Raw genomic sequence first — 25,313 nt, forward strand, 5'->3', positions numbered from 1 at the left:
GGGCAAGATCGTCGTGCTCGTGGAATCCGATTTGTGCAAAAAAAGCGTTCCTTACAGTAAGCAGATACAGTCTTACTTAAGATATTGGTTCGTATTGCTGATCTTTACAGCACAGCTCCGCACGGAAAGATATAGCGCTTCCCGTACACTTCAGCCGCCATCTTAGGGTCAGGCCACTTTAATTGACGATTGCCGCAAGGTTAGGAAACACTGGTCATAGCAACAAAAGTACTTATGCCTTGTCAGAAAAAAAGGTCGGTAAAATCGTTATGAAGCGGGTGCTCAGGAGGGCAATCTGGTTGTTATTCAGTACCATCTGAAAGAGACACTTTAGTGATAGATTCCTTACCTTAGAATAATCCCCAGGCATCAGACTGGATCCGGAAAGTTTTGCTAGCAGTACCCCTGGGCATCAGTAGGCAGCGTTGTGCGGCTCCGTGTCCGTCGCTGGCGTCGTAAGCGCCGAGATGACGTCACGTAGACTACTTAGGTGCCACCAACGTCAGTTCTTTCTTTTTCCAAACCAGCAAGCGCAGATCCGGTTAGAGCACGTACCTTAGTCACTTTTTGCCTACCCTTTTTGAGACTTTTTGTCTCCTTTTCTCCTTGGTGCACGTAGGGATGCCTGGATTTAACTCTTGTGAGGCCTGCCGTCGTAATATGTCAGTGGCGGACCCCCACGATGTTTGCCTCTACTGCTTGGAGACTGACCATGACTCCCAGTCCTGCCGGGACTGTCGGGCCATGGCCCGAAGGCCTTGAGGGAGCGGCGCTGGAAGTTGCTGGAGGCCCGGCACTCGTCCCAGCGCCATTACAGGTTCAGGGACCGTTCCTGGGAACGCTCGCGGGGCCGCAGTCGTCGCTCCTCGGACTCCAAGTCTTCAGATTCGGGTAAGCGACGACATAAAAAGAAGTCGAAGAAGCGAGTTCGCTCTCCGACGTCCTCCCATCGATCCTCGGATGCAGACAAGGGGGACAGGGGTTCTGCCCCTGTGGCTCCTTTGGAGCCTGGGAGTCCCGCGGCCTACCCGCCTTACCCGGGTCCGTCGACGACTCCCGAATAGGTGCAAGAATTTCTTGCTACCATGGACCGCCTTTGCCTTGGGCTCCTGCTGGCGTGCCTTCGGGCCCCGCGGTCCCGTGTCAGGATCCTTTTGGGCCGCCGGTGGATCCAACTTCGGTGCCACAGATTCCTGCGCAGTTGGCTCCGGCCCCGGCGCCACACGGTCCAGCGCTGCTGGCTCCGGCCCCAGTGCCACCCTCGGCCTCCACCGCCAGCACCGCAGTGGGTGTCGTTTGTCCTGTCTTTGCCCCGGTTCCAGGACCATTCTGTTCCTACCTGGGATCTGCGTTGGGACGTGGCGCCGGCTCAGCCCCGGCTGGCGCAGTTTCTGACACCGTATGTTCCTTCTCCAGCTCTGCCGCTGCGGTCTGTTCCCCATGCAACAGAGGTGGAGGACACCTGGGAGGGGTCCGAGGACCCTCTTCCCCGTCAGTGTGACTCCGAGCAGGACTGGGTGGACACCTCACTGAGGTGCTCCAGACGGCGTCCACTTCGTCGGAGCCCCTGCTCCCCTTTAACGGCACCCTCACGGACGTCTTGTTGGGCACTTGGTCGCGGCCAGCCACAGGGGCCCCTGTGGATAAGAATGTCGCCAGGCATAATCGTCCGGCACCTGGTGATCCAGCGTTTCTGACCACTCATCCTACGCCTGAGAGCCTGGTCATCCAAGCCTCGACGTCACAGTGCCTTTCCCACAGCTCCGCCGGATAAGGACTCTAAGAAGCTGGAGCAGTTCGGTAAGTGGTTGTTCTCTTCGGCCAGCTTGGGGCTGTGGTCCGTGAACACCGCCTGCTTATTGGGCCGCTATTCCCATGCGGTGTGGGATGCAGTTGCACAGGTGTTGCCTCAGTGTCCTGAGGAGATCCTCGCTGTGCTGTCCCAAGCTGTTGCTGAGGGTAAAGATGCGGCTACGTTCGCCATTCGGTGTGGTTTGGACACCACGGATTCTCTGGGTAGGACGATTTCTACGACTGTGGCGCTGCGTCGCCATACCTGGTTGCGTACTCAGCATTGCTATCGATCCGACTGCCTCTTCGGGAGGATCTTCTGTTGCAGCAGCAGGGGACGTTCTCCACCCGAACCTGTACAGCCTCCACCTCCATGCTTGGAGATTGAGCGGTGACAGTTGACAGCATTTGATCTTCCTCCCGAAGTCTGTGATGTCATTTTGGCAGCCAGGCGTCCCTCCACTAAAACGGTATACGCCTGCAGGTGGAACAAGTTTGTGGCATGGTACACTGCTAAGGCTGTGGATCCCCTCTCTGCCCCTCTTTCTGAAGTCCTTCAGTTCCTTCTTTCTTTGGCCCAGCAGGGCTCTGCTCTGGGCACTATCAAAGGTTATCTTTCGGTCATCTCTGCCTTTGTACGGCTTCCAGATCAGCCTTCTCTTTTTACGTCTCCGGTTGTTAACCGTTTCATAAAAGGCATTACGCACACGTTTCCTCCCGTGCCGTTCATAATGCCTCAATGGGACTTGAACCTTGTCTTGATATATCTGATGTGCACTCCCTTCGAGCCCCTTCATACCTGTCCTTTGCATCTTCTCACTCTCAAGACGACCTTCCTGCTAGCTATCACCTCTGCCAGAAGAGAGAGTGAGCTCCAGGCTCTTTCTTCCAAACCTCTTTCCTTTCTGTTCATCCGGACAAGGTGGTTTTAAGGACCCGTCCTTCTTTCCTGCCAAAGGTTGTCTCGCCCTTCCACATCCGGCAGACCATCACTTTGCCCATCTTCTTTCCACCTCCGCATCCTTCAAGGGAGGAGGAGAGGCTCCACTGTCTGGACCCAAAACGTGCGCTTGCGTTCTATCTGAAGCGTACACAGCAGTTCCGGGTGGATGACCAGGTCTTTGTTGGCTACGCGGGTGCCAAAAAAGGTCGGGCCGTGCACAAATGAACCATCTCGTGGTGGGTCGTTCTGTGCATCAAAGCGTGTTACTCCTTGGCTAAGAAGGAGCCTCCTGTGGGGCTGCGTGCCCATTCTTCCAGGCAACTGCAGTCACTACTGCCTTGGGACGCGGCGTTTCCTTGCAGGACATTTGTCAGGCAGCTATGTGGGCCTCGCTGCACACCTTTACCAAGCATTACTGCCTTGACAGTCAGGTCCGGAGAGACGGCTTCTTTGGCCGTTCTGTTCTCTGTGACTTTCTCCGTGTAATCTGTTCGCAGACCCACCACCGGGGTTGGTATTGCTGGGGTATCTATTCTAAGGTAAGGAATCTATCACTAACGTGTCTCTTTCAGATGCACAAGTTACTACTTATGTAACAATATATCTGTAAGAGACATTAGCTAGTGATAGATTCCTTACCGCTCCACCCATCCTCCCCGTTCTCCGAACTGATTTCTAGGGTTAAGGTCATCCCTTTTAGGGCCCTAGTTTCTTGGTACCAGTGGTCAGTTTCTTGCGTGGCTCTGCTTTCCTGGCGCGGAAAGTCGTGTACAGAACTGACGTCAGCGCGCATGGTTGGCGCCTAAGTAGTCTCCGTGACGTCATCTCGGCGCTTACGACGCCAGTGACGGACTCGGACCCGCATGACGCCGCCTACTGACGCACAGGGGTACTGCTAGCAAAACTTTCCGGATCCAGTCTGACGCCTGGGGATTATTCTAAGGTAAGGAATCTATCACTAACTAATGTCTCTTACAGATATATCGGTACACAAGTAGTAACTTGTGCTTCAGTGCTGGTTTTATTGATGTCTCTCGTAATCCGCCATTTTGAATCGCCGCGTTCCTTCGTCCGACAAGGATGCGGCGGTGATTCTGGCAGTATTGGCAAAGTGTCCCCTGGCTTGGTGCAGCAGGAAGGGTTGAAATGAGCTCAACATCGCAACAACCTCAAATGGCTATATTTCCAAATTATTTTGCCGATATTAGACCATGGTCGCCATCGTGCGGCCAGGCTCCACTGTGAGGAAGATCGCCGTGCTTGTGGAAACGATTGTGTGCAGAAACTTTCTTTATAGGCAGCGGACACAGCCTTACTATTAAAACTTGCAAGAGTTGCCAATCTTTTGGAGTGCATCTCAGTAGGGAAAGGTAAAGCTCTTTCCGTACATTTCAGCTGCCATCTTAGGGTCAGGCCGCTTTAGTGACAGATCATTGCAAGGCAAAAATCATTGAACATGGCAACAAAGGTTATTGTACCTTGTCGGAAGATGAGTCCGTTGAAATCCCTACGAGGCGGGTGCTCAGGAGGGTCCACACGCTGTCTGTGCTGCCGTCACGGGGCTCTGCAGTGCGGGGATCGTGCTAGAGGGGCGGCTATGGTGCAATCTTGCTTCTGAGGCAGTGCAATGCCTCGGGCCGCGCCACACCAAGTCATCAAAAATGGCAGAGCGCCGCAATGAAACTCAGCGCAAGGCTACCCTCTGCCTCACGCCACCTTCATAAAGTGGCACATAATGTTTTTTGGGCTCCTCCGATCAGAGGAAACACCATACGGCAGATTCGAGCTCCAGAGCTGTGGCGGATCACGTTTCATCCGCCATCTTCCACATGATCTGGCCTGTAATTTACAAGACATAGAAATGACTACCAGGATGGTTAAAACACGCATCATGGTACACCGCTGCAGCATTCCTTATCACAAACTCAATACTAAGATGTGCACACACTTCAAACAGAAGGGACATACACCAGACAACTTACGATGTACAATAATTGAAGCACATCCCCAGATGAGCAAAAATGCCCTCTTCAGGAGAGCAAAATTAGATTTTTCGACCCTCCACTGACAAACAGGTTCTCAATGAGGACACCCCTTCGAGTGAACTGAACAGATAGACCTCATTTCTCCTTTGTGGATAAAATAGGCCTCAATGTAGCTTCTCAGAACTAGGAGATTCTTCCACATATATTGACAAAGATGTCTACAGTTCTGCATATATCTATATGGAATAACCCTATTACATAATTGCCGTACTGCCCTTTTGCCTGCTCAACCTTAAGACACTGTTGTACGAGGTTCCCTTACCCCAGGAAACTGTGTGTCGTACTTTGGCCACATTGCAGCCATAGTGAGATGGCCCTTGACCGTATACTTCCATCTGGCATTTATATACAACATCCCTGTCTCTTTGATATCCAGGGTGCATGACATACTTCCGTTATGCAACGCTCCATTTCACTGTACCATCCCATGCTACTTGATTTGTCATTTTCCTTTTGGCAGCACATCACTTACACACTACCTCTCCACCATGGCCTGATTTACATTGATATCCTGATCTACACCTTCTGTGGCCAACTCACTCCCTGTCCACCGTGACCATGAGGGTGGTCTGGTTTGCATTAAAAAACGGCAGCCACACGATCACTAATACCTTTTGTGGTGTACACGTTGTTTCTGCCTGTTTAGTCTTGTTTTTATTAAACTCTAGCAAATGCCATTACATCCCCCCATACCCGCTCACATTTGGCCTCCACTCTTTGTTCACACATTCGTGAACCTATTGTGGCCCAAGCGCTGTTTCAGCCTTGAATACAATCTTGTCATTTTCATCACACACTCCGCCCCTATGCCGGCTGCTATTTGTACTCTTGTCAGTAACTTAGTCTCTAGCGGTTAAGTACCGTTCCAATATGGCGCCCATTTTTGCATTCTTTGACTGGAGACCCAGACACCTCACTTTTATGCACCACCACCCCCTGACCGGTTGTGCCCCCCACTCGGGCTGCTGCTCTGATTATCTCTGCTGGTGCGAGTATTTAACCTGGCCCCACAGGGTTTCCGACACACCGCCGAGCTGGTAGGGTAGGTTTGGTTTGGCTGAGGGTAGGTTTACCTGCTACTGAACCGCTGCTCAACTGTAAGTACTTCATCCTTGTGGTTACTATGGGGTGTACCCTTGGACCCCCCTTCCCCCTCCCGGTTTTGTTGGCAGTACTTCTTCTGATGTGACAGTTAGATTATTCTATCTGATGCAACTTCTTTTTTACACACTAGGACCTTAAACATTCTTAACGTTTCCTCTATCAGCAATCGTTGCAACTGGTGAGCCACCCCAGATGGGTGAGTTACAACAGTTTTCCTACATACCATGGTGGTTGACAAGCCACCCCGCCTGTCTTTGCCCTTAGATGTACCACCTGCCTGCCCCATATTTATTCCTTTTCACTGCGCCTATCACTTTTGATCTTTCACTAACAGCTTGACTACAATTCTAATGCATGCTGTCTTTTCAGAGGATTTTTAATGGTGTATACCAGTATGTTTTCTAGGTCGGTATTACTACAAGGTACCTCCCTGTCAGGTTGCTTGAGTGTTCCGTTTACCCTGGATACTAATAAGGAAACCAACCACTGTGTAGAGAGTTATTTTATTCTTGGTCCTGAAGAATTGCTATTTGATCTTTTTGACAACCTAGGCAAGAAACATGTTGACCTCTATGCTGTAGCCACCGCTGAACATTACATCAGTGGTGTGCCATTCTAAATTTTAACTAGGACAAGTGGACTTGCTGATTAAAATTAATTCTGAGTACCAATGAATCCTATTTTATAATCCCTCCCACATTTTCCCCACAAACTTTACACTCATCTACACCTCGAGGCCCTGTACCCGCGCCACACCATATGGCTTTGGGAATAGATCTCCGACAAAGAGCCCCTCATAGGGTGCCCGTCAGGCAGTGCCTGACAAGGAGCATGCTCTATGATGAAGCATGACACCCAGCCAGGTGTGTGGTGGCCCTAGTTCCTAAATTGGGAGACACCCTCTCCTCCTTTTGGACATTTATCTGCACCGACCAGTCCTCTATTCTCTTTAATATCTCCAAGGAACTGCATACTTTTGTTCAAATACTTATACCCTAGGGGCATGTATGCACCCCCAGTTCCCTTTTGATTGTTTGATATACCTTATCAGACTACCACCTATATTTCTCTATTCCCTCTCTTCTGTTCTTGTTCCTTCACCTCCTTCACACTTTCTCTAACTCTGCTCCTCCTCCCCTTTGATATTTTCATCTCTCCCACTTCTCTTTTATTTGCTGCCTTTCTCATGTCCGCTTTCTCTCTTCTTCTCCCCCTTCCTTCCCCCTTTTCTGTCTTTTCCTTCTATATCAATATTCTCCGGTCATCTCCTCTTAAGCCATTGTGGGTGAATGTGCCGTTGCCCACGTCCACAGCAGCACTGTGTGAATGTGTTGCTGCCTCTTGAGTCTGAGGAAGCATCATAGATGGAGCGGCTTGTACTGCAGTTTGTGCACCTCACTTGGGTCGGCTGCGTCTTACGGCTTTGATGCTTTACATTGTCCTCAGGTGGGTGAACTGCTCTTCATAGACATGCCTTGGCCAAGCTGCTCCTCACAGTCCTCACCTGGGCGAGCTGCTCCTCACAGTCCTCACTTGGCCGAGCTACTCCTCACAGTCCTCACTTGGGCAAGGTGCTCCTCACAGTCCTCGCTTGGGCAAGGTGCTCCTCATGGACATGCCTTGGTCGAGCTGCTCCTGACTGTCCTCACTTGGCCGAGCTGCTCCTCACAGTCCTCGCTTGGGCAAGGTGCTCCTCATGGACATGCCTTGGCCGAGCTGCTCCTCACAGTCCTCACTTGGGCCAGCAGCTCCTCACAGTCCTCACTTGGGCGAGCTGCTCCTCATGGACATGCCTTGGTCAAGCTGCTCCTCACAGTCCTCACTTGGGCGAACTGCTCCTCACAGTCCTCACTTGGGCGAGCTGCTCCTCATGGACATGCCTTGGTCGAGCTGCTCCTCACAGTCCTCACTTGGGCCAGCAGCTCCTCACAGTCCTCACTTGGGCAAGCTGCTCCTCATGGACATGCCTTGGTCGAGCTGCTCCTGACTGTCCTCACTTGGCCGAGCTGCTCCTCACAGTCCTCACTTGGGCAAGGTGCTCCTCATGGACATAAAAAAAACTATCAGAAGGTGCAAAGTCCATTTGAGAAAGGAATAGTAAACCAATAACTGCTGTGAAAAAGTGCAAGGGATCCCTCGGGTGGTCGGGACAACACCCAACAGGAGTTAAGAGTCCATCAGCCCACCCTTACTGGCGGAGCATCGTCATCTGAAACTCTAGGGGATCACAGTCTGAGCCCACAATCGCGGGCCAAAAGAGGCTCTGCTAAGTGCACAGGCCGGTAGATATAATTAAGATGCTACTGCTGAAAAAGTGGGTTGCTTGTGAAATGTGGAAAGCAAAAGACATACAATAAAAAATGAACGTCATATAAGATTAGTGGCAATAGCCACCCTACCAGATGAGCAATCTCGTGCTTGGACGCAAGACCAATGTCTTCTTCCCTAAAGAAAGAGTCCAAAACGTCAACCATCAGGAAAGGACATCCTACACAAGAAAACAGCATTGCTGGCCACTATTCAGCAGTGCCAATTCTGCACTACCCATATTATAAAAAAACTCAAATGATGTTGCCAACACAATAGTATATGGACTATAATGGAAACTCACCCAGCCTTTTGTGGGGGAACCGCCTCACCTCACCCGGCTGCCTGCTCGGAGATGGAGGCACCGCTCTGTTTAAATGTGGAGGAGAGCAGATAAGTTACATATTGATACTTCTCTGATTCAAACTCTACACACATACCTTTAAACAGTTTGTCAAACCTAAAAAACTAAAAAGTCAAGGACCTCAAGAGAACCCATGAGTACGTCATTGCAGGTAAATAAAATGATGTGATTGCAAAGAATTGCCTTAATCTGGTCTGACATGATTAAAGACAGAACTATAATTTTGTATCTTGTGTGGGGTTTCAAAAAGATAACGTATTGCTATATTATTCCCAAACATGTAGGCAGCCTGGCTAGTTAGATGAACAAAGTTCAGGCACAGGGAGTGTGATTCCCCAACTCTGAGTTACCACAAGGACCCTCCTACTAGTTGCAGAAAAAAGCCACTACACGACACCCAACAGGATCCCCAAACAGGACCCCTTACCTGTCCGTCGGTACTTCAGACTAGCCAACGAGCTGTCTGGGAGGTGTCGGCAGGAAAGGGAGGGGTCCTTTTATATCCGCTGTAGTTGGGATAATCGTTGTCAATTGACATCAGGTGCGGGTGCATCCAAACTCGCCCGACAGCCGCCGGACGAAAGAAGCATGCGCGTAACTAGAACACACGCCTGAAGGCGTGCGTACTGTGAAAGACCCAGGGCGCAGATGTTAACGGCCAGTGTAGCTGACGAGCGCATGCGTGTCAAAGAGACGCCCGCTTCGCATCGACCGCTATACTGCGTGAAATGGGATGCTCGAGCACTGCAATCCTTGCTAAGGCATAAGCATAAGTGCATGTGCAGGGAGTAGAATTACAGGGCATGAAATGAGCCTCAACATAATGGCTGAGGTGTATAAAACTCCGCAATTTTGTACAGAATGTGAACATTCAAGTCCCTCTCCGTAATTTATGAGTACCAAGAAGGCAAATGAATGAAAAATATACTAATATATCGCAGGAATATACCTCACGATAAAACGGTGACAAGTAATACCAGCAAATAAGGACAAGCCCCGTGTCAAGTGCATCAGTTAGTACCCACTGGTTGCGTGTGAAGAACCCTTCAGTGGTTAGGGACTTCATACCTGAACGCGCAAGCTGGTGAGGGGGCTATGGACAGTAGTGATACACTCATGCACTCAAAATGCCAAGCCATATAGTTGTATGTTCAAAGCAGCCTGCAGGGTCTGCTATCATGTCAGTAGATCTAGCAACATATGCAACAACCAGCTCGGGTTGTAAAAGAGTGTTAACCAACAAACAGTGTTAACAAAAAACATTTGTTGCAGCAACTTGTAAGCAAGCGTCGGGAAATCAAGTACCCCAACATAAAGGTGTCTCTCAAGAGTAGTTCAAAAACTTTTTAGGGCAAAGGCCATATAAGGTCAAATACCTTATTGCTCAATACGAATACCAAGAGTCAAAGAACTCTTGAAAACGTTTGCATCTCAGCAAGTCTTCGAATAGATAAATTGACCCTGAAGCTTCAAAGAGAGGCCCACGGCATACTGTCATTTAAACCTTGTGTGACAAAGGTGCGTCTATCACTGGGGGTCCTAGACGTACTGACGTCTAATAGAGCATCTCGATTGTTGTTCGATGCTCGTTTCCATGCTTGTCGCACCAGGCGCTTGGGGTACTGTCGTGACTGTAGTTGTGTGGCTAGTTCTCTAGCATGCTTATCGAAAAGCTCTCTAGTGGAACAGTTCCTGCGAATACGCAGGAACTGGCCCACCGGAAGATTCTCCCTAAGTCCCCAGTGATAGACTCACCTTTGTCACTACTTTCTGTACCCTGTCCAATCGTATACAGAAAACGGTGCAAAAACACTGGCATATATTAAATGTAGCATCTGACAACATCTCACCCCCTCTGTTCGCATTCAAGAAGGGTCCGAGCCTACGCGATAGTTTAGTACATACACGGCCACTGTCGCATCCCACACGTGGGGCTAACACCCTGTGGTCACTACCTCCAGTTCGAGGCCACTTTCCATGCGGCTCATGTAGTGTTTGCCCTCAGACCATCAAGACCACATCAGTGGACGTAGGGACAGGCTGTCCTTGGATACTACACAATCACACAAATTGTAACTCGGAATGTGTGATCTACAGAATCACGTGCCCTTGCGCTTTGCACTATATAGGGTACACCCCACGCAAAGTCAAGCTCCACATCAGCGAGCACAAAAGTACTATTCGTTGCATGAAACAGTCCACCTGTTTGACTGATCATTTCCTGGCCAAAAAACACAGGGCCGATGACTTAAGATGGCTTGTGTTGGAACGCCCTTTTATTCCCCAACACATAACAGACATTTCCAAGTTCCTATTTTCTAGAGAACAAAGGTGGATTTTCAAATTGAAGACGGACACACAAGGTTTAAATGACAGTATACCGTGGGCCTCTCTTTGAAGCTTCAGGGTCAATTTATCTATTCGAAGACTTGCTGAGATGCAAACGTTTTCAAGAGTTCTTTGACTCTTGGTATTCGTATTGAGCAATAAGATATTTGACCTTATATGGCCTTTGCCCTAAAAAGTTTTTGAACTACTCTTGAGAGACACCTTTATGTTGGGGTACTTGATTTCCCGACGCTTGCTTACAAGTTGCTGCAACAAATGTTTTTTGTTAACACTGTTTGTTGGTTAACACTCTCTTTTACAACCCGAGCTGGTTGTTGCATATGTTGCTAGATCTACTGACATGATAGCAGACCCTGCAGGCTGCTTTGAACATACAACTATATGGCTTGGCATTTTGAGTGCATGAGTGTATCACTACTGTCCATAGCCCCCTCACCAGCTTGCGCGTTCAGGTATGAAGTCCCTAACCACTGAAGGGTTCTTCACACGCAACCAGTGGGTACTAACTGATGCACTTGACACGGGGCTTGTCCTTATTTGCTGGTATTACTTGTCACCGTTTTATCGTGAGGTATATTCCTGCGATATATTAGTATATTTTTCATTCATTTGCCTTCTTGGTACTCATAAATTACGGAGAGGGACTTGAATGTTCACATTCTGTACAAAATTGCGGAGTTTTATACACCTCAGCCATTATGTTGAGGCTCATTTCATGCCCTGTAATTCTACTCCCTGCACATGCACTTATGCTTATGCCTTAGCAAGGATTGCAGTGCTCGAGCATCCCATTTCACGCAGTATAGCGGTCGATGCGAAGCGGGCGTCTCTTTGACACTCATGCGCTCGTCAGCTACACTGGCCGTTAACATCTGCGCCCTGGGTCTTTCACAGTACGCACGCCTTCAGGCGTGTGTTCTAGTTACGCGCATGCTTCTTTCGTCCGGCGGCTGTCGGGCGAGTTTGGATGCACCCGCACCTGATGTCAATTGACAACGATTATCCCAACTACAGCGGATATAAAAGGACCCCTCCCCTTCCTGCCGACACCTCCCAGACAGCTCGTTGGCTAGTCTGAAGTACCGACGGACAGGTAAGGTTGGAAGGGGTCCTGTTTGGGGATCCTGTTGGGTGTCGTGTAGTGGCTTTTTTCTGCAACTAGTAGGAGGGTCCTTGTGGTAACTCAGAGTTGGGGAATCACACTCCCTGTGCCTGAACTTTGTTCATCTAACTAGCCAGGCTGCCTACATGTTTGGGAATAATATAGCAATACGTTATCTTTTTGAAACCCCACACAAGATACAAAATTATAGTTCTGTCTTTAATCATGTTAGACCAGATTAAGGCAGTTTCTTTGCAATCACATCATTTTATTTACCTGCAATGACGTACTCATGGGTTCTCTTGAGGTCCTTGACTTTTTAGTTTTTTAGGTTTGACAAACTGTTTAAAGGTATGTGTGTAGAGTTTGAATCAGAGAAGTATCAATATGTAACTTATCTGCTCTCCTCCACATTTAAACAGAGCGGTGCCTCCATCTCCGAGCAGGCAGCCGGGTGAGGTGAGGCGGTTCCCCCACAAAAGGCTGGGTGAGTTTCCATTATAGTCCATATACTATTGTGTTGGCAACATCATTTGAGTTTTTTTATAATAAGGGTAGTGCAGAATTGGCACTGCTGAATAGTGGCCAGCAATGCTGTTTTCTTGTGTAGGATGTCCTTTCCTGATGGTTGACGTTTTGGACTCTTTCTTTAGGGAAGAAGACATTGGTCTTGCGTCCAAGCACGAGATTGCTCATCTGGTAGGGTGGCTATTGCCACTAATCTTATATGACGTTCATTTTTTATTGTATGTCTTTTGCTTTCCACATTTCACAAGCAACACACTTTTTCAGCAGTAGCATCTTAATTATATCTATCCTGTTTTTGGTCCTGAAGAAAGCCGGGTCAGGTGACCATTCCGGCTGAAACATGTCGACCACACCATAATTGAGCCAGGAATTAGTCTATTTTGTTAAAGACTATAGGTTTTTTAGATATGAAACTTGGTTAATTTTCAATAAACATATTTTTTGCCCAAGTATTCATTTTTAATTTCACATCTACACCGGAGCACTGCACATCACGTGAGTCCCCAGGTTTGGGTACAAACCCTGGCAGGAGTACTTTCTTCCGGGAATCACCGGCCTGTGCACTTAGCAGAGCCTCTTTTGGCCCGCGATTGTGGGCTCAGACTGTGATCCCTCAGAGTTTCAGATGACGATGCTCCGCCAGTAAGGGTGGGCTGATGGACTCTTAACTCCTGTTGGGTGTTGTCCCGACCACCCGAGGGATCCCTTGCACTTTTTCACAGCAGTTATTGGTTTACTATTCCTTTCTCAAATGGACTTTGCACCTTCTGATAGTTTTTTGTGGTACTCTGAAGGGATTGGAGGTGTAATAGTCCTTAAACTAATTGTCCCTTTTTGACCCCTTTATAAAGTGAGTTTTTTTGGCTCCTCATGGACATGCCTTGGTCGAGCTGCTCCTCACAGTCCTCACTTGGGCGAGCAGCTCCTCACAGTCCTCACTTGGGCAAGGTGCTCCTCATGGACATGCCTTGGTCGAGCTACTGCTCACAGTCCTCACTTGGGCAAGTTGCTCCTCACAGTCGAGCTGCTCCTCACAGTCCTCACTTGGGCGAGCTGCTCCTCACAGTCCTCACTTGGGCAAGCTGCTCCTCACAGTCCTCACTTGGGCAAGCAACTCCTCGCAGTCCTCACTTGGGCAAGGTGTTCCTCATGGACATGCCTTGGTCGAGCTGCTCCTTACAGTCCTCACTTGGGCAAGCTGCTCCTCACAGTCCTCACTTGGGCAAGCTGCTCCTCACAGTCCTCACTTGGGCGAGCTGCTCCTCACAGTCCTCACTTGGGCGAGCTGCTCCTCACAGTCCTCACTTGGCCGAGCTGCTCCTCACAGTCATCACTTGGCCAAGGTTCTCCTCATGGACATGCCTTGGGCGAGCTGCTCCTCACAGTCCTCACTTGGGCGAGCTGCTCCTTACAGTCCTCACTTGGGCAAGCTGCTCCTCACAGTCCTTACTTGGGCGAGCTGCTCCTCACAGTCCTCACTTGGCCGAGCTGCTCCTCACAGTCCTCACTTGGGCAAGGTGCTCCTCATGGACATGCCTTGGTCGAGCTGCTCCTCACAGTCCTCACTTGGGCAAGCTGCTCCTCACAGTCCTCACTTGTCCGAGCTGCTCCTCACAGTCCTCACTTGGGCAAGGTGCTCCTCACAGTCCTCACTTGGGCAAGGTGCTCCTCATGGACATACCTTGGTCGAGCTGCTCCTCACAGTCCTCACTTGGCCGAGCTGCTCCTCACAGTCCTCACTTGGCCGAGCTGCTCCTCACAGTCCTCACTTGGGCAAGGTGCTCCTCACAGTCCTCACTTGGTCAAGGTGCTCCTCATGGACATGCCTTGGTCGAGCTGCTCCTCACAGTCCTCACTTGGGCGAGCTGCTCCTCACAGTCCTCACTTGGGCGAGCTGCTCCTCACAGTCCTCACTTGGCCGAGCTGCTCCTCACAGTCCTCACTTGGCCGAGCTGCTCCTCACAGTCCTCACTTGGCCGAGCTGCTCCTCACAGTCCTCACTTGAGCAAGGTGCTCATCATGGACATGCCTTGGTCGAACTGCTCCTCACAGTCCTCACTTGGGCGAGCTGCTCCTCACAGTCCTCACTTGGGCGAGCTGCTCCTCACAGTCCACACTTGGGCGAGCTGCTCCTCACAGTCCTCACTTGGGCAAGCTGCTCCTCACAGTCCTCACTTGGGCGAGCTGCTCCTCACAGTCCTCAGTTGGGCGAGCTGCTCCTCACAGTCCTCACTTGGGCAAGCTGCCCCTCACAGTCCTTACTTGGCCGAGCTGCTCCTCACAGTCCTCACTTGGGCGAGCTGCTCCTCACAGTCCTTACTTGGCCGAGCTGCTCCTCACAGTCCTCACTTGGGCGAGCTGCTCCTCATGGACATGCCCTGGTCGAGCTGCTCCTGACTGTCCTCACTTGGTCGAGCTGCTCCTGACTGTCCTCACTTGGTCGAGCTGCTCCTCACAGTCCTCACTTGGGCAAGCTGCTCCTCACAGTCCTCACTTGCCCGAGCTGCTCCTCACAGTCCTCACTTGGGCGAGCTGCTCCTCACAGTCCTCACTTGGTCGAGCTGCTCCTCACAGTCCTCACTTGGGCGAGCTGATCCTCACAGTCCTCACTTGGGCGAGCTGATCCTCACAGTCCTCACTTGGGCGAGCTCCTCATAGTCCTCACTTGGGCGAGCTGCTCCTCATGATGCTTAGTTGAGCAAGCTGTACCTTTGTGAGGCCTCTTGGCAGAACTGCCATCTTGCACCTTGTTGCATCACCAACTTCTCCTGCATCTTTCTACGGCATCACTTGATTCTTCTGTGATCTTACGCACAGCTATACCTCTGGTAACTGATCTCATGAACAAGGCCTGGTGCTCACCTTACTTGACATATTGTGCTTCTCTAGTATAGGGGCGGCCTGGGTTCATGTTTTCCGAGTGGCAAATTGTACAGGTGTTCGCCTCACTCCACATCAAGCATACATATTTTAATTGTTGTTTATTAGGGGATGAGCTTCGCCCCATTGTTCAGTCAGAGGTGAGACAGTGCGGCATTTAAGTCCTTAAAAGACCCAAACTATTGTATTATTATATTCTCCCCAGCACTCCAGGAGAAGGTGTCCGAAGCTGAAGCCGGCATGATGCAACAGCTCTCTGAGATGGAGAAGAGAGTCCAGGAGGCCAGACGGGAGCACACAAAAGCAGGTGAGATCCCAGGAGGCCATGTTTGGTTTTAAATATGTGCATTTAAATATTTTATTCTTCATTGAACAATTAAGAAAACATAATGTTCGAGGCATATGAGCTGCAGATCACACACTTAGGATAGTAGATCGCCATCTGGTGTTGGGCTCGGATGCTTGCAGGTTGTTGACGTCTTCGGAAGAAGTCTTTGGTCACGAGATAGGTGACTCCTCCCTTGGACTACAGTGCGCATGGGCATCAACTCCATCCTCAGCTTGTTTTTTTCCGCCATTGGGTTTGGATGTAACTTTTCCGCTCCGGTTGAAAATCTCAATTCACAAGCTTTTCGAATACAAAGATATCGAAGCACCTTCACTCGACATCGATTTCATCGGCTCGATTCCGGACGTCGACGCGGACTGCTGGGCCTATCCACGCCGTAAGGCCTATGGCTCATGGAAAGGACGCCGTTCAAAAAATGCCCCCAGTGTGGAGCAAAATTTCCGCACAGTGACCACCACAAAGTCTGTAACCTGTGCCTATCACCGGAACACGACGAGTCCAGCTGTCCAGCCTGCGCAGCATTTCGATCCAAAAAGACCATTCGAGATCGAAGAGCTCGACGCCATCATGGCACAGAGACCAGCTCCGGAACCAGAAAACATCTTTGAGGGTCCCGATGTCCCGGAAGAAGATTCCGAGAATCTACAAATCATCTCCGAAGCAGACGACTCAGACGAAGAACAAGAACTTTTCCATCCAGATCCCATTGATCCAAGACAGAAAAAGATCTATATTAATCCAAAAACTGGACATGTCACCGCGGTGCCATGTAAGAAACGGAAACTGGACACAACACCTGTCCCAGTTCCTATAAACAAAAAGGACTCTGCAACATCACCTATTCTTCCTTCCTCTCCCATACTACCTTCTACCCCACCCCCTCTGCCTACAACACCCTTACCTCTACCCTCTCCATCACATACACCACCTCCACAGGATGATGATAATGACCTAGGGGGAGGGGTGATCCTAATGATCCATTCACGGATCCAGATACCGCACCACTGGACGACTGGGCATACCCTCTGCCAGATATGCCTGACCCTACACCATATCCCTCCAAACCATCACCTCCAGATGACCACCTGGGGTTGGGCCAATTATTAAATAGAGCAGTGTTGGACTTGGCCCTTCTGGCAAGTTCACCCCTAGAACTTTTTGCATTATCCTAGCCTTTTTCCTGTGTTGTACTAGTGGTTTTAGGCCTCTAGGCGCTTTCACACTGTGTCCCAGTGGAAAGCGCGTGCGCTCTGTGTATGGTTTAGTGAGACTGACCTGCCCTCCCATAGGAATGCATGGGGGATATGAGTGACCGTGCTAAGCCCTGATGTGAGAGGAGTGCAGGGTCGAGTTTGGTATGTGTGAACTCGTGAGATTAAATGCTGCGCGATGATGTGTGCGGTGTTACTGTGTCTAGTGTAGAAGTGCCACTTCTAGACACTGACATAACTGTGCAGTGACTGTCTGGCTTGTGATTGGCTGGTGTGTCTGTCTCCAGGAGTCAGGATGGGTCTGCCCCGGTGGTGGGTGGGGAGATCTGCATGTTGATGGCAGGGAGGAGTACACCTGGGACCTGAATAGGGTTGGGCTTTCCCCACACAATGCTGGCTCCACCCCCTGTGGTGCGTCTGATGTCCCTGGCCTGTCCTGTGAATAGGGAGAGGGGCTGAGCAAAACAAAGTGCTCAGGAACCAGTTGCATCTGGTCCGCCCCTTCCCTGCACCTTTGGAAACAAAGGATTCTGTGTATAAAAGAGGGGCTGTGACCCCATGAAAATGTTCTTGTTCTTGCTCTGACTCAAATCTACCAGGGGCGTGCTGCTGCTGGGGCCCAGGGGAAGGCTTGCCTCCCTGGGCCCTGTCCAGCCCCTGGATGCCCTGGATGCTGGAGGACTTTCCTGGTTGGGACCTATTCTTTTTCTCCAGGACTTTCTGTTGCCCCTAGCGCCTGGGAAGCGCCATCTTTCCCCCCAAGAAGGAGGAACATGTGGGCCTTGGCAGCGCTGCGCTGCATGAGGAGGAAGAGGGATTCCCCAACGTAGGGATTCCCCCCTGGATGCCGATTTGGCGGGTGCCCACCCCGCGTTGTTGCCGCTTATCTTTGTCTTTACCTGCGGGTGCCCACCCCGTGGTATTGGCCTTTTGGCGGGTGCCCACTGTGAGAAGTTGGCCTGCCATATGCTGGTCACTAGTTATAGTAATCTCTTGAATTACTAAATGAAAGGACACCACACAGGTATATATATCAAATATATATGTATTTATTTCTAGACACACTCTACTAATCTCTTTATGAGATTAGAAGACAAGTACACATTCAAATGTCAACACTTCTCAATAAATTAAGCACAAATATGGCTGGAGCCCTAGGGGCGTACCAGACCATATACTAAAAAAGTGGTTTAACAAACTCGACTTGCAAAATGAAAAGGCCTAGGGCCTTGGGAATCGCTGGGGCTTTACTTCTGCAGTGTTAGCAGGTAAGTAATCAGCCCACGGGAGACGTGTGCAGTGTCTAAACACAGCCGCGGGTTTCCTATTGGTTTCAACGGCAAAAGTTGTGGTTTGTATTTTAAAGGTTTAGGGCACTTCTGTACAGTCAACAAGCTAGCCACTTACAAGGTAAGTATTTCGAGGGCCAACACACACTTGGGCACCGGAGTGCTTGAGTTACCTCACCCAGGGAAGCCGGGTGCATAGGTGTCTTTTGGTGTCGGGTCGAGATGCTGTTTTCAATGGAGATCACTGAAGACTTGCTGCTTGTGGCGACTGGAGAGGTGCCCACTGGAATCCGAAGGTGGATTGAAGTTGGAGAAGACCTGAAAATTGAGGGGACAGTGTTCAAGATCACTTGCCAGTGACCGGTGGCCAGCAAGATGGATGACCACCGATGTCGCGTCGATTCAGGCTGTTGATGTGGTTTTGTCTCTACGCTCACGAGGTCCAGGAGTGATCGACGATGACCAGCAGCTGGATTTGGAGGGTCCCACGACGTCTGCAGCTGATGGAGGTGTCGGCAACCGGATTGGCGCCAACAAGCCTTGGCAACTGCAAGTCTCGTGTGGACTGAAGATTGACGATGGTGCAAACCAGCAAGGTCTGATGGACTTACCCAGCGAGGGTAAGTGAGGGCAGGCCCGGAGCAACCAGGAGAGCCCTTAAAGTAGATTAGAAAGTTTTCGGAGGAGTCACTAGCCAACGGGCAAGCAACCGCAAAGACGCCTTTGCAGGAAAAGTTTCACAGGAGCCCACGGTCACTCGGGACGGGGTAGGCCGCTGATTTTCGGTACCAGACCTGCTAGGGACTTTGGCCACAAGTGGTCCAAAGCACAAGTTCGTGGAACGTTGTTTAGGGTTTGCACTCGAAATCAGTGCACGGTTCCCTGGTATTGCTGTTCCTCGTCACTCGTGGGGTCCAGATGTCACAGCCCGCTGGGGATTCAAAATGGCCGTCGAGAGGTCAGGAAATCTGCTTCAGAGGACGCAGGGACTTCGGACTCCGGCGGGAGCGATGAAATTTGCAACCGTCGATTCAAGTTACTGGTGCCTGCCAAGCAGGGGAGTCACTCCTTGACTCCAAGGGAGATTCTTCAGTCTTCCAGAGATAGTGGAACGTCGAAGGGCCAGGATTCTTCTTTGTAGAGCGTCGTCCATGGGTAATCTGAATTGCATTGGCAATGCTTGGTATCTTATAGTGAAGATATGGGAGGGACTAGCTCTATGACCACTCCTCTAGGAGGGTCAGGGTAGTGGGTGGTTACACCCACTTCCCTTTCTCCAGTTTCACGCCAGAGCAGGGGCAGGTAGCCCCTGGACCGGTTTGAACTGGCATATGCACAGAGGAGCCTACTGCTCCCCCAGTGCAGGACTTCAAAGCACTCTAGGAGTGCACCCACCCAGCCCCAATACACTAAATCCTGTCTGGAAGGTGGTGCCACCTCCCTGTGACATGATGCCTATTGTTGGGCTTCCTCCACTGCGAGTTTCGGTCAGCAGCAGGAGGGCAGCCCAGTGTCTGTGCTGGTGGCATCCATTTTGTGATGCCAGGGCTCTTTGAGATTTCTACTGTTTAGTACAGTGGGTACATGTCGTCCCCTCTAGAAGGGTGGGATCATAATCCCACACCAGTTACTGGTGTGGGGGTATGATTCCAAGTTGTTTGACACCAAACACGACATGTTTTGATGCAGCCATCCCAAAGTTAGCATTTACCGCGAGGTTATAATGCACTTAAGAGTATATGGTTTAACCGCATCCACAAACAGCGGCAGAGAATAGACTGTGCCAGCTGCAGAGGGGTCCTGCTCAGGCAGAAGCACCCCCTCACATAGTAAACCAAGCACCCTGCCCACAGGATTGATAGGGCCTGCAATAGGGGTGGCTGATAGGTTTATATGTGTGTGTATGGTGAGATATATTTATTTTATTTTATTTTACAGATTTGTAAAGCGCATGGCTGCCCGTAAGCGTCCCAGCGCTAATGATAAGAAACCATGCGGGGGAGCCTTACGGGAACAGCCAGGTCTTGAGTGCCCTACGGAATGACAGAAGGTTGGGTTGGGCTGGGCTCTAATGTCCAGGGGCAGTGAGTTCCATAGCTTGGACGAGTTATATGCAAAGAGTCGACCTCCAGGGCGGGCCTTCTTGATTCTTGGAACGAATGCCAAGTTACAATGTGAAGAACGTAACGTTCTCTTGGTGCTATAAGGAGTGATAAGATTTTTTTAAATCGGTGGGGCCTTGCCTTGCAGAATTTTATATGTCGTGCAAAGTGCCTTAAATTGTATCCTTTCTTGGATAGGCAACCAGTGCAAGGCATTCAAAGCAGGTTTCGCTGATCAGCGAGGATGGGTTCCTGTGAGAAGACGAGCGGCAGCATTTTGTACTATCTGAAGTTTTGAGAGTACTTTTTTGGGGGCACCTAGATAAAGGGCATTGCCATAGTCCAGGCGAGACAGCACAAGGCCGTGAATGAGGAGTTTTTGTGATTGCATTGGGAGTAGTGGCAAGATTTTTCTAACGGTCCGTAAAAGGCCATGGCACACACCGGCCGTTTTTCTTGCGTGGGTGAAAAAGTTAAGGCCTTCGTCTAGCCAGATTCCTAAACTCTTGATTTCCTTTTTTGGGTTGGGTGGCGAGCCCATACAGGGCGGCCATAAGGATTTAGGTTGATAAAGTGACTGATTGCCTAGAATCATCATTTCAGTCTTATCGTTGTTAAGTTTAAGATGTGAGGTGTTCATCCATATGGTTATGTCGCTAAGGTATAGAAACCTATACCTCAGTGAGGAGTGCTAACACTACCTCACACAGGCTGCCGTAGCAGGCCTGGGGTGTCAGATTGAGAATGCTTCCCAGGGGTAGCATAATACATGCTGCAGCCCCTGGTAGGCCTGTGAAGTACCAATGCCCTAGGTACCTAAGGTACCATATACTAGGGGCTCATAAGGTACCACAGTATCCAATCACTAGTGCATCTAATATGCACACCAAGTCGTTTAAGGGAGTAAGCAGATAGCCTGGGGTCCTGGATAGCAGGATCCCAGCCAGACTAGTCAAAACCATGCAAACACCAGGAAAAAAGTGGGGGCAACCATATAGTTAGATTACACCTTCCTACACCCACCCCGCTGTACATTTTTGAATTGCGAGGGATTCCCCCGTGATGTCTTTGTGGTGATTGCGAGTGCCGCCCGCTTGCTTGGTGTACCTATATGCGGGGGCCCGCCCCGCTTGTTTTTGTGGAATAGAAATGGTCCCAGAGCATGCATAAAAATTGAGAAAGATCAACACAACAAATATTGCAACAATTTTAAGGCAGAACCATAGTGTTATTTAATCACACTTGGAACAGGCACATAAATGCATATGATAAATCACACTATTTACAAAAGTGCGGGGTGCCACGGGGAAGGGGAGGGAGTGACGAATTCGGTGGGGTAGTAGGATAAGTGACATAAACAAGTTCATAACAATGGTACAAGTCAATTGCTGGGCACCTTACTGTCGTGCCAAATATTCAAGAGTCATTCATTGACAGAATTAAAAGTTATTGCCAAATAGCCATATACAAGTGAAAGTCCACAGTGCTCAACGCACTATTGAGGGTACTGGCATGATGGGATGTCGACGTTTCGACCCCTCTTCAAAGGTAGGTAGATTAATTCCTTACAGGTGGGGTCTTCCTCAGGACAAAGAGGATGGTGAACCGGGGAAGGTAGGCACCTATGCAAAGATATGGGTGGGAATTAGAAATAATAGTGCCAAGCAAAGATTCAACTGCAGGACTGGATATGGATATAACTGCCATAGTTACCAGAAAAAGAGAGCATCTAGTCAGTGACAGCTTGGCATCTGGGCAAAGAAGGCTCCACGGTCGGGTGGGAGTGAAAAGTCACCTAAAAATGAATTTAAAAGGGACAGTGTGGTCAACAGTGGAGTTGACTTGAAAAAAGGGGGGGTGGGTAATGACTCCAATTTAATATAAACTCACGTGTATTGTTTAGCAAAAACGGGAGGGTTAGAGTTACTCCGTCAGATCACACCGGTCTGTTAATTCGGTATGTTGGGTGAAATGAATCACCGAGAAAGCAGCCTCTAAAAACCAAATGGAGAGAGCGCTCTTTAAGTGGGAGACCTGATAGGTAGTCCAACACTGAAGAAATACAAAGCAAACAGGACCTGGTACCCCATACTATTATCCGTATACTGGGAAGTCAGAAAGCGGGACTAGCGATTCCAATAAATAGAAAGACTGAACAAACATGTTATTAAAAGGGAAAAACACAAACCAGCGGGAAAGGCTAATACCCAATGCGTGGAAAAATCGCAATAATAAATGTACATGCAGGGGGATTGATCGTGTTGAATACGAGGACCTAGTGACGGGACTAAAAAATAAAATAGAGGCAAGTACTGGAAAGCCGTAATACTAATGGATAAGGCAAAGTTACCTGTTAATAAAGAGGGGGACTGATCATAGGGACAAGGACCCAAATCCTGGGTCGAATTAGCCAATGTACACGGAGTATCATTAAAGTGGTTCCCTTACCTAGAGACGGCGTACGTGTCTGAAACCGCTCGACTCTGACAGCTAACTGACGACGCGGAGCGGCTCCCAGATAAGGAGAACGCTGAAACCGCGTGACGTTAAACCGGGTGCAGCCGCTGGATGCTGCCATCAACGGGAGAATGGAAGAAAGACCATTCGGGTAGTTCGATAGCGAGGTTAAAAGAATTAATGTGGGTAAATAATTCCCGAGAAGAATAAATGAAACAAATAAAATAAATAGTTATGTCAAGTGGGATATGTGTGTTAATGATTATTGGTAAGTGGAATAAATCATTAGAAGGGCCTCATCGGGGCCCGGGGGAGCAGCATGATCGACGTTTTAAGGTTGGGGGAGGAGAATCAAAAGGTGAACATGTACGTGGGGGATCCTGAAAAAAGGAAGGTGACAATATGAAAGAATCTAATTGATAAACAAACGTATGTGCACGTTAGGATTGCACAGAAGTACAGAATAAAGGGCGTGCAGTCAAACTCGTAGTCTATTTTTAGGTAAACATACAGGTGCAGTGACTATTGTACAATGGGTGCATTATTTGAAAGCGTCTCAAAGTTATACGATGACACATTGAACCGGAAAAATGTAAAGATTCATTTGTAAAAAATGAAAAAAGAAAATTGGTTGTTAAAAAGCAGACATATGAGCTTATATCAATAAACATTTTCTAAATGAAGATTCAAGAGAACCAAATGGTAATTACATTGGGAGAGAGACGTCAAATGGTCATTTAAATACATGTGAATGGATATTAGCTTGCTGGCAAAGACAAATGATAGTTCCAATGGGAACGAAACACTCAAAAAATTCATGTTCATAATACGTACATTGGTCATAAATGTCTCATGGTCAACATCATAAAGTGTCTCAGAAATAACGTTAACAACAGGTTAGATAATGGGCTGGGGCAAACAGAGCAAAGTAAACCTTGTTCATGAATTACCGAGAGTGGCTAATTGAGCATTACTCGGGTCTTGTTCGTTCAAACCAGTTAGGATAGTGTCAAAGCGTATCATCATTTTAGACTCTCTAATGAGCAGGATAGAGGATATATTACCTCCCCGAGGTCCCAGTTCTGTCTTTTCCAAGACAATCCATTTCATTTCATCGGGGTGGTGTCCCAGTTGGTGATAGTGTTCAACTAGAGGTGCACCTGTCACATTGCATCTTATTCGACTTTGGTGTTGAAGAATTCTAGCCTTGACTTTCTGCTGTGTCTGGCCAATATATAGTTGGTCACATGGACACAGGATCCCATAGATGACGTTGCTGGAATTACAGTTGGTATGTGATTGTAATGTAATGGTCTGATGCTTATATTCAAAGTTCTTTGATTGCATAGTTGTGGGGCATGCTTTACACGACCCACACTTGAAGTGACCTATGATTGGTGGTAAACTCCAGAGTGACCGAATAGTTGGTTCAACTGGGTCCTCAAGGAAGGAATGCACCACATGGTCCTTAATGCTCATTGCTTTCTTAAAAGAATGCATCGGTGGATCAGGTTGGTCAATCTCCGTGGATATAATGTTCCAGTGTTTATTGATGATCTTTTTCACTGCATTACTGCGAGTGGAGAATGTTGTGACACATATCATTTTGTTATTTTGGCGTGATACATTGGGATGTTTGGGTGAGAGCAAAGTGTCCCGTGGGTTGTACCAGGCCCTCTTCCGGGCCCTCTTTACCAGGCGTTTGGGGTAACCTCTTAGGATTAACCTGGCCGTTAGGTTCTCAGACTCTGTTGTGTAGTCTGTTCGTTTTGTGCAGTTCCTGCGGATCCGCAGGAACTGTCCCACTGGGAGATTGTCGCGCAAGCCGCGCGGGTGGTGGCTACTGTACCTCAGTAGAGAATTTCTTTCAGTTGGCTTCCTATATAGGGTAGTAAGAAGTTTATCATCTTCGTGGAAGATTTTCAAATCGAGGAAGGGTATCTCCTGTGTGCTGGACTGAATAGTGAACTGAATGTTGTGATCGCACTGGTTCAGCCATTGGTGGAACAAATTGAGTTGGATAGTCTCACCATTCCAAATCATCAATATATCGTCAATATATCTCTTCCATGTATGGACATGGGCCGAAAATGGGTTGTTGTTAAGGACGAAACGTTTCTCAAAGTTATCCATATATAGGATCGCTAGATCTGGAGCGAAGGCAGCCCCCATCGCGACTCCTTTCGTTTGTACATAGTACTTTCCTTGGAAGTAAAAGAAATTCTTTTTCATAGCGATGGTCAAAAGAGCTATGATAAAATCCGTAGGTACCCTTGTTGGTGCTGGTCTTAGATCCAGAACTTCCCGCATAACCGCCAGTGCAGGTTCCTGCGGAATGCTGGTGTATAGCGAGACAATATCACAAGTGACAAGTATCTGCTCACTTGGGTGAAGGGTTGTTGGTCAATCATTGCAATAACTTGCATGGTGTCTCGAAGGTATGTTTCTGTTTCTTCTGCCAATGGTTTCAGGAAAATGTCTATGTACTTACA

At 49.0% G+C, this 25,313-nt stretch overlaps 1 pseudogene across 1 annotated transcript in view; it reads left to right on the forward strand.

The window, feature by feature from the left end:
• LOC146869040 (coiled-coil alpha-helical rod protein 1-like) overlaps nucleotides 1-25,313 on the forward strand; it is a 206,051-nt pseudogene that overhangs the window by 126,346 nt on the left and 54,392 nt on the right. The window contains exon 14 of the transcript XR_014971950.1: nucleotides 15,619-15,720. The product of XR_014971950.1 is annotated as a coiled-coil alpha-helical rod protein 1-like (transcript). The remainder of the gene's footprint in view (nucleotides 1-15,618; nucleotides 15,721-25,313) is intronic.

Source organism: Triturus cristatus, chromosome 1_1 (assembly GCF_964204655.1).
Source record: "Triturus cristatus chromosome 1_1, aTriCri1.1, whole genome shotgun sequence".
Taxonomy (NCBI): domain Eukaryota; kingdom Metazoa; phylum Chordata; class Amphibia; order Caudata; family Salamandridae; genus Triturus; species Triturus cristatus.